Below are 7,462 nucleotides of genomic sequence, written 5' to 3' on the forward strand. Positions count from 1 at the left end.
AATTTGTTGTTCATTCTCTCCCTGGCAATGGCGCCAATAACTGGTGCACCATACCATGGTCCAAACATAACTTCACAACTTCACACAACTAACCAGCAAGTGCACTGGGTCGTCCAAGTAATAAAACCTTACGTGAGTAAGGGTCGATCCCACGGAGATTGTTGGTATGAAGCAAGCTATGGTCATCTTGTTAATCTCAGTCAGGCGGATATCAAATGGTTATGGAGTTTTCGAATAATAATAATAAATAAACAGAAAATAAAGATAGAAATACTTATGTAATTCATTGGTGAGAATTTCAGATAAGCGTATAGAGATGCTTTTGTTCCTCTGAATCTCTGCTTTCCTGCTGTCTTTATCCAATCAGTCTTACTCCTTTCCATGGCAAGCTTTCTGTAAGGGCATCACCGTTGTCAATGGTTACATCTCATCCTCTCTGTGAAAATGGTCCGATACGCTGTCACTGCATGGCTAATCATCTGGAGGCATCACCGTTGTCAATGGCTACATCCCATCCTCTCTGTGAAAATGGTCCGATGCGCTGTCACTGCATGGCTAATCATCTGGAGGTTCTTGATCATACTGGAATAGGATTTACTATCCTTTTGCATCTGTCACTACGCCCAGCACTCGTGAGTTTGAAGTTCGTCACAATCATTCAATCCCTGAATCCTACTCGGAATACCACAGACAAGGTTTAGACTTTTCGGACTCTCATGAATGCTGCCATCAATCTAGCTTATACCACGAGGATTCTGATTAAGAGATCCAAGAGATATTCGTTCAATCTAAGGTAGAACGGAAGTGGTTGTCAGGAACGCGTTCATGGGGGAATGATGATGATTGTCATGTTCATCACATTCATGTTGGAGTACGAATGAATATCTTAGAAGCAGAATAAGTTGAATTGAATAAAAAATAGTAGTACTTTGCATTAATTCATGAGGAACAGCAGAGCTCCACACCTTAATCTATGGAGTGTAGAAACTCTACCATTGAAAATACATAAGTGATGAAGGTTCAGGCATGGCCGAGAGGCCAGCCCCCATGATCTAAGAACTAGACGTCCCAAGATGTCTAATACAATAGTAAAAAGTCCTATTTATACTAAACTAGCTACTCGGGTTTACAGAAGTAAGTAATTGATGCATAAATCCATTTCCGGGGTTCACTTGGTGTGTGCTTGGGCTGAGCTTGAAGTTTACACGTGCAGAGGCTCTTTCTGGAGTTGAACGCCAGTTTGTAACGTGTTTCTGGCGTTCAACTCTGGTTTGTGACGTGTTTCTGGCGTTTAACTCGAGACTGCAGCGTAGAACTGACGTTCAACACCCTTTTGCATCATCTAAACTCGGCCAAAGTATAGACTATTATATATTGCTGGAAAGCCCTGGATGGCTACTTTCCAACGAAATTGGAAGCGCGCCATTTTGAGTTTTGTAGCTCCAGAAAATCCACTTTGAGTGCAGGGAGGTCAGAATCCAATAGCATCAGCAGTCCTTCTTCAACCTTTGAATCTGATTTTTGCTCAAGTCCCTCAATTTCAGCCAGAAAATATCTGAAATCACAGAAAAACACACAAACTCATATTAAAGTCCAGAAATGTGAATTTAACATAAAAACTAATAAAAACATCCCTAAAAGTAAATAGATCCTACTAAAAACATACTAAAAATAATGCCAAAAAGCGTATAAATTATCCGCTCATCACAACACCAAACTTAAATTGTTGCTTGTCCCCAAGCAACTGAAAATCAAATAGGATAAAAAGAAGAGAATATACTATAAATTCCAACTATCAATGAAACATAGCTCCAATCAGATGAGCGGGACTTGTAGCTTTTTGCCTCTTGAATAGTTTTGGCATCTCACTTTATCCATTGAAGTTCAGAATGATTGGCATCTATAGGAACTCAGAGTTCAGATAGTGTTATTGATTCTCCTAGTTCAGTATGTTGATTCTTGAACACAGCTACTTTATGAGTCTTGGCCGTGGCCCTAAGCACTTTGTTTTCCAGTATTACCACCGGATACATAAATGCCACAGACACATAACTGGGTGAACCTTTTCAGATTGTGACTCAGCTTTGCTAAAGTCTCCAATTAGAGGTGTCCAGGGTTCTTAAGCACACTCTTCTTTTGCTTTGGACCTTGACTTTAACCGCTCAGTCTCAAGTTTTCACTTGACACCTTCATGCCACAAGCACATGATTAGGGACAGCTTGGTTTAGCCGCTTAGGCCAGGATTTTATTCCTTTAGGCCCTCCTATCCACTGATGCTCAAGGCATTGGGATCCTTTTTATTACCCTTGCCTTTTGGTTTTAAGGGCTATTGGCTTTTTGCTCTTGCCTTTTGGTTTTAAGAGCTTTTGGCTTTTTCTGCTTGTTTTTTCTTTTTTTCTTTCTATTATTTTTTTTTGCCATTTTTTTTCTTTTTTTTTTCTGCAAGCTATTTGTATTCACTACTTTTTCTTGCTTCAAGAATTATTTTTATGATTTTTCAGATTATCAAATAACATGTCTCCTTGCCATCATTCTTTCAAGAGCCAACATATTTAACATTCATGAACAACAACTTCAAAAGACATATGCACCGTTCAGGCATTCAATCAGAAAACAAGAAGCATTGTCACCATATCAATATAATTAAACTAAGTTCAAGGATAAATTTGAAACTCATGTACTTCTTGTTCTTTTGAATTAAAATATTTTTCATTTAAGAGAGGTGATGGATTCATATTCATTACTTTAAGGCATAGACACTTAGATACTAATGATCATGTAATAAAGACACAAACATAGATAAACATTTAACATAAGAAAACGAAAAACAGAAAATTTAAGAACAAGGAATGAGTCCACCTTAGTGATGGTGGCGTTTCCTTCTTGAGGAACCAATGATATCCTTGAGCTCTTCTATGTCTCTTCCTTGTCTTTGTTGCTCCTCCCTCATTGCTCTTTGATCTTCTCTAATTTCATGAAGGATAATGAAGTGCTCTTGATGTTCCACCCTTAATTGTCCCATGTTGGAACTTAATTCTCCTAGGGAGGTGTTGATTTGCTCCCAAAAATTCTGTGGAGGAAAGTGCATCCCTTGAGGTATCTCAGGGATTTCTTGATGGTGAGCTTCCTCATGAGTTTCTTGAGCTCCATGAGTGGGCTCTCTTGTTTGCTCCATCCTTTTCTTAGTGATGGGCGTTTCTTCCTCAATGGGAATGTCTCCTTCTATGAAAGCTCCAGCTGAGTAACATAGATGGAAAATCAGATGAGGGAAAGCTAGCCTTGCCAAGGGGGAGGACTTTTCGGCTATTTTGTAGAGTTCAAGGGAGATGACTTCATGAACTTCTACTTCCTCACCAATCATGATGCTATGAATCATGATGGCCCGATCCACAGTAACTTCAGATCGGTTGCTAGTGGGGATGATGGAGCGTTGGATGAACTCCAACCATCCTCTAGCCACAGGCTTGAGGTCCAGTCTTCTAAGTTGAACCGGTTTGCCTTTTGAGTCAATCTTCCATTGAGCTCCTTCCACACATATGTCCATGAGGACTTGGTCCAACCTTTGATCAAAGTTGACCCTTCTAGTGTAGGGGCATGCATCTCCTTGCATCATAGGCAAGTTAAACGCCAACCTCACATTTTCCGGACTAAAATCTAAATATTTCCCCCGAACCATGGTGAGATAATTCTTTGGGTTTGGGTTCTTACTTTGATCATGGTTCCTAGTGATCCATGCATTAGCATAGAACTCTTGAACCATTAGAATTCCGACTTGTTGGATGGGTTTTGTTAGAACTTCCCAACCTCTTCTTTGGATTTCATGTCGGATTTCCGGATACTCATTTCTCTTGAGTTTGAAAGGGACCTCGAGGATCACCTTCTTCTTGGCCACAACATCATAGAAGTGGTCTTGATGAGCTTTGGAGATGAATCTTTCCATCTCCCATGACTCGGAGGTGGAAGCTTTTGTCTTCCCTTTCCCTTTTCTAGAGGATTCTCCGGTCTTGGGTGCCATCAATGGTAATAGAAAAACAAAAAGCTTTATGCTTTTACCACACCAAACTTAGAATATTGCTCGCCCTCGAGTAAGAGAAGAAAGAATAGATGAAGAAGAAGAAGAAAATATGGAGGAGAGGAGGGAGAGGTGTATTCGGCCAAGAAGGGGAAGAGAGGGTTGTGTTGTGTGAAAATGAGGAAGAATGGAGGGCTTTATATAGGGAGGGGAGGGGGTTTAGTTTCGGCCATATAGGGTGGGTTTGGGTGGGAAATTGATTTTGAATTTTGAAGGTAGGTGGAGTTTATGAGGTAGGTTTATGGGGAAGAGTGGATGGATGTGAATGGTGAAGTGGTGATAGGAAAGAGAGATTGAGGTGATTGGTGAAGAGTTTTGGGAAAGAATGTTTATTGGGAAGAGAAGATGCACATTGAGAAGAGGGAAGAGAGTGAGTGGTGGTAGGTGGGGATCCTGTGGGGTCCACAGATGCTGAGTTGATCCTGTGGGATCCACAGATCCTGAAGTGTCAAGGATTTGCATCCCTACACCAATTAGGCATGTAAAATGCCTTTGCATGCAATTCTGGCGTTTAAACGCCGAATTGATGCTTGTTCTGGGCATTCAGCGCCTAAATGCAGCATATTTCTAGCGTTAAACGCCAGCCAGATGCTTGTTTCTGGCGTTCAGCGCCAGCTCTTCCTCAGTGTGCATTTCTGGCGTCTAAACGCCAGAATGCTGCTTGTTTCTGGCGTTCAACGCCAGATCCATGCTCTGTTCTGGTGTTGAACGCCAGCCAGATGCTCCTTACTGGCGTTTAAACGCCAGTAAGCTCTTCCTCCAGGGTGTGCTGTTTTTTATGCTGTTTTTGATTTTTCTTCAATTTTTTCAGTTGTTTTTGTGACTCCACATGATCATGAACCTATGAAGACATATAACTAATAAAAAATATAATTAAATAAAAATTGGGTTGTCTCCCAACAAGCGCTTCTTTAATGTCAATAGCTTGACAGTGGGCTCTCATGGAGCCTCACAGATGTTCAAAGCATTGTTGAGACTTCCCAACACCAAACTTAGAGTTTGGATATGGGAGTTCAACACAAAACTTAGAGTTTGGTTGTGGCCTCCCAACACCAAACTTAGAGTTTGACTGTGGGGGCTCTGGTTGACTCTGTTTTGAGAGAAGCTTTTTATGATTCCTCTCCAAGGGTACAGAGAGAGATCCTTGAGTTTTAAACACAAGGTTGTCCTCATTTAATTGAAAGATCAATTATCCTCTGTCCACATCAATCACAGCTCTTGCTGTGGCTAGGAAGGGTCTTCCAAGAATGATGGATTCATCCTCATCCTTACCAGTATCCAGGATTATGAAATCAGTAGGGATGTAAAGGTCTTTAACCTTTACTAACATGTCCTCTACTTGTCCATAAGCTATTTTCATGGATTTGTCTGCCATTTCTAATGAGAAATTGGCTTTCTGTACCTCAAGGGTTCTTAGTTTCTCCATTACAGAGAGTGGCATGAGGTTTATTCCTGACCCAAGGTCACACAGAGACTTCTCAAAGATCATGGTGCCTATGGTACAAGGTATTAAGAACTTTCCAGGATCCTGTTTCTTCTGAGGCAGTCTCAGTTGATCCAATGCATTTAGTTCATTGGTGAACAGGGGAGGTTCATCTCCCCAAGTCTCATTACCAAATAAATTGGCATTCAGCTTCATGATTGCACCAAGGAACTTGGCAATTTTCTCTTTAGTAACATCCTCATTCTCTTCAGAAGAAGAATACTCATCAGAGCTCATGAATGGCATAAGGAGGTTCAATGGTATCTCTATGGTCTCTAGATGAGTCTCAGATTCCTTTGGTTCCTCAGAGGGAAACTCCTTATTGATCACTGGACGTCCCAGGAGGTCTTCCTCCTTGGGATTCACGTCCTTCCCTTCCTCCTTGGATTCGGCCATGATGGTTATATCAATGGCCTTGCATTCTCCTTTTGGATTTTCTTCTGTATTGCTTGGGAGAGCACTAGGAGGGGTTTCAGTGATCTTCTTACTCAGCTGGCCCACTTGTGCTTCCAAATTTCTAATGGATGACCTTGTTTCATTCATGAAACTCAGAGTGGCCTTAGATAGATCAGAGACTAAGTTTGCTAAATTAGAGGTATTTTGTTCAGAGTTCTCTGTCTGTTGCTGAGTGGATGATGGAAAAGGCTTGCTATTGCTAAACCTGTTTCTTCCACCATTATTAAAGCCTTGTTGAGGATTTTGTTGATCCTTCCATGAGAGATTTGGGTGATTTCTCCATGAGGGATTATAGGTGTTTCCATATGGTTCACCCATGTAATTCACCTCTGCTATTACAGGGTTCTCAGGATCATAAGCTTCTTCTTTAGAAGATGCCTCTTGAGTACTGTTGGATGCAGCTTGCATTCCATTCAGACTCTGAGAAATCATATTGACTTGCTGAGTCAATATTTTGTTCTGAGCCAATATGGCATTCAGAGTATCAATTTCAAGAACTCCTTTCTTCTGAGGCGTCCCATTACTCACAGGATTCCTCTCAGAAGTGTACATAAACTGGTTGTTAGCAACCATGTCAATGAGTTCTTGAGCTTCTGCAGGCGTTTTCTTTAGGTGAATGGATCCACCTGCAGAAGTATCCAATGACATCTTAGCTAATTCAGACAGACCATCATAGAATATATCCAGGATGGTCCATTCTGAAAGCATGTCAGAAGGACACTTTTTAGTCAGTTGCTTGTATCTCTCCCAAGCTTCATAGAGGGATTCACCTTCCTTCTGTCTGAAGGTTTGAACATCCACTCTAAGCTTACTCAGCTTTTGAGGAGAAAAGAACTTGGCTAAGAAAGCCGTGATCAGCTTATCCCAAGAGTTTAGGCTATCTTTGGGTTTAGAGTCCAACCACACTCTAGCTCTGTCTCTTACAGCAAACGGGAAAAGCATGAGCCTGTAGACTTCAGGATCAACTCCATTAGTCTTAATAGTATCACAAATCTGCAAGAATTCAGTTAAGAACTGAAAAGGATCTTTAGATGGAAGTCCATGAAACTTGCAGTTTTATTTTATTAGAGAAACTAATTGAGGTTTCAGCTCAAAATTGTTTGCTCCAATGGTAGGGATGGAGATGCTTCTTCCATGTAAATTGGAATTAGGTGCAATAAAGTCACCAAGCATCTTCCTTGCATTATTATTATTTTCAGCTGCCATCTCCTCTTCCTGTTCGAAAATTTCTGTAAGGTTATCTCTGGATTGTTGTATTTTAGCTTCTCTTAGTTTCTTCTTCAAAGTCCTTTCAGGTTCAGGGTCTGCTTCAACAAGAATGTTCTTGTCCTTGCTCCTGCTCATATGAAAAAGAAGGGAACAGAAAATAATAATAGGGATCCTCTTTGCCTCAGTAGAGAGAGGTTCCTTTGTGTGAGTAGAAGAAGAAGAGAATGTAATGTAAAGAAGAG

General features: G+C 40.8%; 1 non-coding gene across 1 annotated transcript; it reads left to right on the plus strand.

Moving 5' to 3' along the window:
• The first annotated feature begins 6,713 nt into the window (after window positions 1-6,713).
• LOC112752654 (small nucleolar RNA R71) lies at window positions 6,714-6,821 on the plus strand. The gene has a single exon (XR_003177080.1). It is a non-coding gene; the product is annotated as a small nucleolar RNA R71 (small nucleolar RNA).
• The last annotated feature ends 641 nt before the right edge of the window (window positions 6,822-7,462 follow it).

This window comes from Arachis hypogaea, chromosome 15 (genome assembly GCF_003086295.3).
Source record: "Arachis hypogaea cultivar Tifrunner chromosome 15, arahy.Tifrunner.gnm2.J5K5, whole genome shotgun sequence".
NCBI classification, from domain to species: Eukaryota; Viridiplantae; Streptophyta; class Magnoliopsida; order Fabales; family Fabaceae; genus Arachis; species Arachis hypogaea.